The sequence below is a fragment of the Lycium ferocissimum genome, chromosome 12 (assembly GCF_029784015.1).
Source record: "Lycium ferocissimum isolate CSIRO_LF1 chromosome 12, AGI_CSIRO_Lferr_CH_V1, whole genome shotgun sequence".
In the NCBI taxonomy this organism is placed as follows: domain Eukaryota; kingdom Viridiplantae; phylum Streptophyta; class Magnoliopsida; order Solanales; family Solanaceae; genus Lycium; species Lycium ferocissimum.
The window spans coordinates 16,879,915-16,887,336 of record NC_081353.1 but is presented as its reverse complement, the minus strand read 5'-3'; the positions used below and the strand labels follow the sequence as shown (position 1 = coordinate 16,887,336).

The 7,422-nt window shown below is 38.7% G+C and overlaps 1 non-coding gene across 1 annotated transcript; it reads left to right on the top strand.

Moving 5' to 3' along the window:
- The first annotated feature begins 4,573 nt into the window (after positions 1-4,573).
- Positions 4,574-4,679, top strand: LOC132041281 (small nucleolar RNA R71). The gene has a single exon (XR_009410979.1). It is a non-coding gene; the product is annotated as a small nucleolar RNA R71 (small nucleolar RNA).
- The last annotated feature ends 2,743 nt before the right edge of the window (positions 4,680-7,422 follow it).

Genomic DNA, 7,422 nt, shown 5'->3' with positions numbered 1-7,422 from the left:
CTTGAGCTTCACCCAAACTTTCTTCTTCCATCTTGAACTCCACCGCTTCATCAACAACATCAAAAGAATCAATCACCAAAATGCTCTCATAAGCACTTGGTAACTTCATCCCCTTGCTTGCCTGAAAAGTAACTTCCTCATCATTGACTCGGAACTTGATTTCATTCTTCTCTGAATCCATCAGAGCTCTCCCTGTAGCAAGGAAGGGTCTCCCCAGAATAATAGAAATGTACCGATCAACAACACAATCAAGAATCACAAAATCTGTGGGCAACATAAATTTATCAACCTGCACCAGAACATCATCAACCACGCCAACAGGCTTCTTAATAGATCTATCAGCCATCTGTAACCTCATAGTAGTCGGCTTTGGTATCCCCAAACCTGATTGCTTGTATATAGCAAGTAGTATCAAATTAATACTCGCCCCATTATCACACAAAGCACGAGCAAAATCATGGTGCCCAACAGAACAAGGAATGGTGAACGCCCCAGGATCACCCTTCTTCTGAACAGTAGTTGTTGAAATGATGGAACTCACAGTGTGAGTCAAACTCACAGTTTCATGTTGCACCATTTTCTTCTTGGTCAGCAGGTCCTTCAAATATTTAGCAAAATCGGGCATCTCGCCGACAACTTCCAAGAAGGAAAATTAGAGACAATTTCACCGATCATAAATTTTTTTGAACTTAGCATCTTCCTTCTTCTTCACCAACCTCTGAGGAAAGGGAGGTTTAGATTTGAAAAGCTGAGTCAAAGGGCGGAGAGCCCCTTTCACAGTTTGCTTGCTCTTGTCATCAGCCTCCTTCAAAATCTCTGGAATATCAGCAACCTTCTCGTCAGTCAGATTCTCATCAACAATAATTGGTGCTTCAGACTGCACCTCTTTATCTTTATCAATCAGCTTGAGCTCAACAACCTTCTTTTCAACACCTTGGAGTATTTTGCTGTCACGACCCAACCGGAGGGCCATGACGGGCACCCGGAGCTAACACACTGAGCACCTCTAAACATACATCTCACAATCATATTTGGGTGGACCATAAAGATAGCTCATGGATATCATAATCTATAAGGACATATATCACAACACAACGACACATCTCTATATAATCTTCAACAATTATACCCATCATCACCAGTCGACAAGGTTACTAAAATGTTAAACAACGATATGAACCGGTAGGGTTATGAAACGTCTAACTGTACACACATGTCTACGAGCCTCTACATGGAATACAAGTGACCATGAAGACCAATACCAATAGACTGCTGCTCCGAAGTAAGTGGAGCGCTCCTGGGAATCCGCTGATAAAGCACCTACGGATCCGATCCGTCTCCCTGTCTACCTGCGGGCATGAGCGCAGCGTCCACAAATAAAAGGACGTCAGTACGAATAATGTACTGAGTATGTAAGGCATGAATAACAACATAACAAGAAATATGGAACATAACATAAGATAAGGATAACCTGTACATCTGATTGCCTCATAAGGCGAAAACCATGCATGCTTAGCTTTCAAAAGAAAACATGTCTCATATACATATATAACATAATTATTAGCTCGCGTCCGGGCCTCCGGGGTCTGGGGTAACCATCTTACGCCGCCCACTAGTGGTGCTGCCCAGCCATATAGGCACGGTGTTATTATCATTATTTATTATCATTATCCATAAGCCGCCCACTACGCCCACCGTAGTGGTGCTGCCTCCCGTATAGGCACGGTGTTAATATCTTACATCAAGCATGCATGAGAGCCCAACTAAAAGCTACGACTCTATCGGAGTGACGTAAGGTCAATAAGCTCCGATTTATATTATGGAACAATCATCATCGCTATATCTCACCCTGAAGGAACAATTACTATAAGGTGAGATCAACAACAATGAATAAAATCGAGAAAATCATGAAATAAGCTTAATAATCTCATAATAGCATTAAAATCATAAGCTTTGGAATTTCTAGAATTAAAATCATCATCATCATGTTCATCATAGAAAACATCTCATCTTTAGTATCATAAGAAGCTTTAAGAATCATGAACTTCTAACTTTTGGAAGTAAGAAGGTTATGGAAATATATATGAAATCATAACATAGGAATCATGCCTTTTGAAAGAAAGGGACTAGCCTTAACATACCTTTTCAGTTTCCTACTACTTAACGCTTATCCTTCCAAGTTCGTAAATCTACATTCAAGAAAATTCATATTATTGTTAGGCTTATCGTCATATGCTTATCTTAAGCCTTTAAATTAAACCATTTTAGAATCTGCCAAAATTCAGGCAGCATTTTGCCTATATCTTCTACTCTCTTCAATCTTCAAAACAACTCCCAGAATACAATAAAACATCAATAATTCCATAATCAAAAGATTACATTTAAACTATACTCAATTCAATCCCAAAACTTTTTTTCATAATCAATCCATAACAACAACTTCATACAACCCCTTATATACTCATATACGACAATTCCTTAACATCATTATTATCCCTCATAACAAGATCGAGCTCAAAACATACTAATAATTATAACTCAAGTTAATTCACGACTCAAAATATCATTAATTGCATATTTGAACTTTTCCTCCAATTTCCTTCTCCTCAAATCTTAACATAATTATCAAACAAACTCATAAACATGAAACTAATATGAAATCTTACCTCAAAATTCAAGAACACTTCAATTCCATGGTTTCTTCACCTTAAAAATACTCACCCCAAGATCTTCAAGAAGAGGAGACAAGTGTAGAACTCACTTGGAAACCCTTAACCGCTTTAATCTTAACTTTGATCCTTGGTTTGGGCTTGGAAACATGTTGGAATATGTTTGGAGAAATTTCTAGGACTTTCTAGGACTTGAGGCTTTGTTAAAAATGAAATAAAAATTACCCAAAATTGTCATATAGACTTGTAGGAATATATGTGCATGTTATAGAAGTTGGAAGAAGGTTCTAGAGGATTTGGGATAACTTTAGAGAGGTTTGGAGTTGGATGAATGTTACGGGAGATTCTAGAGAGGTGTGGAGGTGAGAGATGGTGAGAAATTGATGAAAAATGATGAGTTGGATGACTTAAGGGGTATATATAATAGTCCAATTCAGTTTTGGGCTAATGGGCCGAAATTGTTGGGCCTTTTTAAGTGGTTTCTAGAATTTTCGCGTTGGTTCGCGGGTTTCTGACAGTCCGTTTTAAAATGCCCATAACTCCTTACTCCGATGTCATATTGACGAACTGTTTATTGTATTGGAAACTAGACTCGACGAACTTCATTTTAGGCTCTTGAAACACCTCAAAATTCCTGATATACCTAGAGATATACCCCTCCAAATTTGACCCAAAATGTCTGTTCAAAATCCTGCCAACTTTTTCCAAGTTTTCATCAAACTTATTTTCTTCGATTTGCTTGATCCCGGAATCTTACTAAACTCTCCATACATGATATTTATCATTAATCATACTTGATAATGGTCATATCCTTTGGTTTCAAGGTTTTCCTTCCTAGTTACAACTTACGAGATCGTAATTCATCCTTTGCTTCATTGTTACGTACTTTCGATGGCTTGTACCTTTCAAAACTTCATGGGACGTCTCCGATACTCCATTAATACAGTGAAATACGTGGCATGCTCATGCTCTAAAAGTACGAGGTGTAACATTTACTACTTCGAGTACTAATGGTAAACACCCGGTCTACACCGCCTCCCCCATTCTTCGGATTTGGAATAGTGTCACTAGGAAGTCCTCCCTTTTTAGAAGGGTGCTTCTCTCTAGAAATATCACGCATCTGTGACTCGAGCTTCTGAATAGCTGCTGTATGGGAACCCACTGTCTCTGCTAGCCCAGATAATGTTCTTTCAGACTTTGATTGATTTGCCAGAACCTTCTCAAGCATTGCTTCAACCCTCGAACTACCTTGCTCTGTTGATTGCCCCTTCGGTGGTATATAAGGATTGAAACTCTTGTTCCCAAAATTGTTGCTGTTGTTGTAGCTCCCTTGGTTCGTACCACCATAATTATTATTGTAGTTCCCTGAGTTGTTGTTGTTATAAGCACCCTGATCCTGCTGAGGTCTCCATTGATTCTGAGGTCTCCATTGATTCTGATTCTGGTAACCATCTTGGTAGTTCTGCCTTTGATAACCCCCTTGAGAATTGTTCACCTAGTTAGCGTCTTCAACCTGCATAGGAGGTCCCTCGTGAAAAGGACCCTCTTGGGTCTGGTACATCCCCTTCGGCATACCTGAATCATCCTCACAAACATTTACCTTCTTAATCTGGGTCTCATCAAACTTCTTGGTTAGCAAGGAAATATTCATTGCTAGCTCAGCCAATGTTTGCTGGGTATCTTGATTCTCCTTTACCATATTCTGGATCATGACACTACCATACGGCACAATATCAACATTGTTTGAGTGCCAAGCCTGATTGTGCGTAGTCAGCCTGTCAAGTATGTTGGTCACTCGCCGGTAAGATTTATTTATGAAGCAACCATCAGCTGCATTGTTTGCAATTGATTGCATCACTGGATCCAGCCCTCGATAGAATTTCTCCATTAATATGTTCTCTGGAAAATCATGATTTGGAATCTTCTGCAAATACTCTTTAAATCTCTCCCAAGCTTCATATAATTGTTCTCCTGGTCGCTGCTTAAATTCATAGATCTTGTCACGAATCTCAGCCTTCTTGCTAGGGGGGTACCATTTCTTGAGAGAGACTGCTACCATCTCTGCCCATGTAGTAATAGAATTCCGGGGCAGCTTCTTAAACTATGCCCTTTCATCTCCAGCTAAGGAATATTTGAAAAGCCTCAATCGAATATCATCTTGTGAAATGTTGTTTTGGATGTGATTAGCACATACATCCACAAAATTCTGCAAATGACGTTGAGGGTCATTATCGGTAGAGTTCCTAAAGTAGCCCTCAAGCTTCAACAACTGGTATAGAGAGGAATCAATATTGATGCTGGCAGCTCCAACCCGAGGATGAACAATAGTAGATGCATAATCCTCCTCAGGAACAAGATTAGCAAAAACATTCTCGTCATCTTATTCATTCGCCTGATTATTCAATCGACCCCCCCTGGTTACCAGCAACGTTGGTTTTGCTGATTCTGATTCATGTTCACCTGGTTTACAAGGAATAGCAAACAAGGTGTGATGGAATAAGCAAAAGACTTCAATCAAAGCAAACACTATTTAGTAATTTCAAAACCGTATTCCCCGGCAACGGCGCCAAAATTTGATACACTCAAATTACACCTTTAATTAGTGTAAAGCGGACGATGTCAAATATAGTAACCCAACTAGGTTGGGGTCGAATCTCACAGGAAATATGGTGTGAAAAGGTTACTAAACTCATAGAATGCTTAATTTAGGTCTAATGCCTTAATCCGATGATTTTTGTAAAAGTTGGTCTTTAGCTAAGTAATTTCTTTGGATTGTAGTTTATGATAAAAGAAACCAAGGTTGTGTCTCCTTTAGATGAAGTGTATGATCATGGATACTGCTCTCGATATACTTCTAATGAATCATTTGTATGGATGCACTTAACCTCTACGTGAATCTAGACTATTTCCCAATAAGAAAAGATTATTTCTTTCTATGCTTTTTCCAAAGATAAGAAAGTATGCATGAAGAATGGTTAATTATTCCAAGTAAATTCCTCTTATTCCTAAGTGAATTTATTAAACAAGGTTTAAAGCCTTGAGTTCTTGCTATTTGTTCTTATCTAACCCTAGTTATTTTCCCAAATATACCCAAGTTTATGGCATTAGCTAATGTTTGCAACCACTAACTATATGATGAAAATGAAGAACAAATAAACCCTAACAATCCACTATGCATATATCGCTCACAATCCCCAATCACAAAACACCCATCATTGGGTTCACAACCCTAGTAAGGAAATTTAGCTACTCATAGAAGAAGAAGAACAATAAGAAATAATTGAGATCATAATGCTTACGAATGATTGCTTGGAATTGAAGAGAAATAAATTGCAATTGTTTGTAATCCCAAGACTTCAAAAACTATGAGTATTTAGTGCTAATGAATAAAAACCGAAAACTGGTGAATTGTAGCCTACAAGAAACCTACATCAGGTATTTATCGGATTCTAAATCGTGCAAAATACTTTTGACAAAATTGCCCTCGACGGACCAATGTACGGACCGTAAATATTATACGGTCCGTAGAATCTGTGAATAGTCTCCGTAAAATCTTCTTCTGTCGCCCAGGTATACGTTCCAGTTTTACGGACCGTAAATATTATACGAACCGTGCAACTGGTCCGTACAATCTTCTTTCCTTTGAGACCTTGCTGGAACCAATCTACGGTAGGTTTTACGGACCGTAAAAGATGTACGGTCCGTACTTTCTAGTTGAATTCCTTCTTCAGATCTGATGCCTTTCTATCATGGATCTACGGTTGAATTGATGGACCGTAAATGTTATACGGTCCGTCTTTTGCTCCGTTAAAATCATGCTTCAGTAATTTTTCTGTCTTGAACTTCTTTTTCGCCCATTTCCACGAATTGCTCCCAAAATACGTTAAACACCTGCAACATATCACAAACACATCAAAAAGACCAGGAATTGCTCAAAAACAAGTAAAACTTATAGCCAAAAAGCATCGAATATGCCATAATTTCACGGCACATCAGCAGGCAACTGATCTTTCAAGGAGCATGTTAGACAAGCAGCATATGAGATATGATAAGGTTAACTAAGTTCAGATAGATGAACCTAATTGTATCTGGCTCCTTAGGTTTTGTCATGTCATCTAAACATATAAATTATTATCATATTTTTTAAGTGATTGGTTTCCCGTAAGTCGAGGTTCATTTGCACTATGGTTCCGGTAATAAGTAGATGTCATCAATTGAAGCTTCATTGTCCGTTATAATGGTTCTTTGAGTTAGTCGTCCTGTTTGATATTGTTAATAAAGGGGGAGTCATTTGGATATGAGTGATGTGCCGGTAGTTACTTGCCACAACCACTGTAGACAGTCTTACTTTGTGATATCTAAACATTTGTAGTTGTGTGTGTTGTTTTACTTGTTTGAGGACAAGCAAAAACTTTAAGTTTGGGGTGTTGATGTGCTATGGAATTATGGCACATTTGATGCTTTTTAACTATAAGTTTTACTTGTTTTCGGGTAAGTTTGTGTCAGTTTGATGTGTTTTGTATATGTTACAGGTATTTAGTAGTCGGGATGCAAAAGCAAGAAAAAACGAGGAATTTGAAGACACAGGCCCTGCATTGTTAATTGTACGGACCGTCTACATGTTGACGGTCCGTCAAGTGGGTCGCTCTTGTGAGTCAGAGAAGTTCAGAGAAGTGCAGTTTTTGTGAAGCAACAGTATGGGTGAAAGGACGGACCGTCGAACTTCGACGGCATCGTCAAGTTGCCTCGTTGT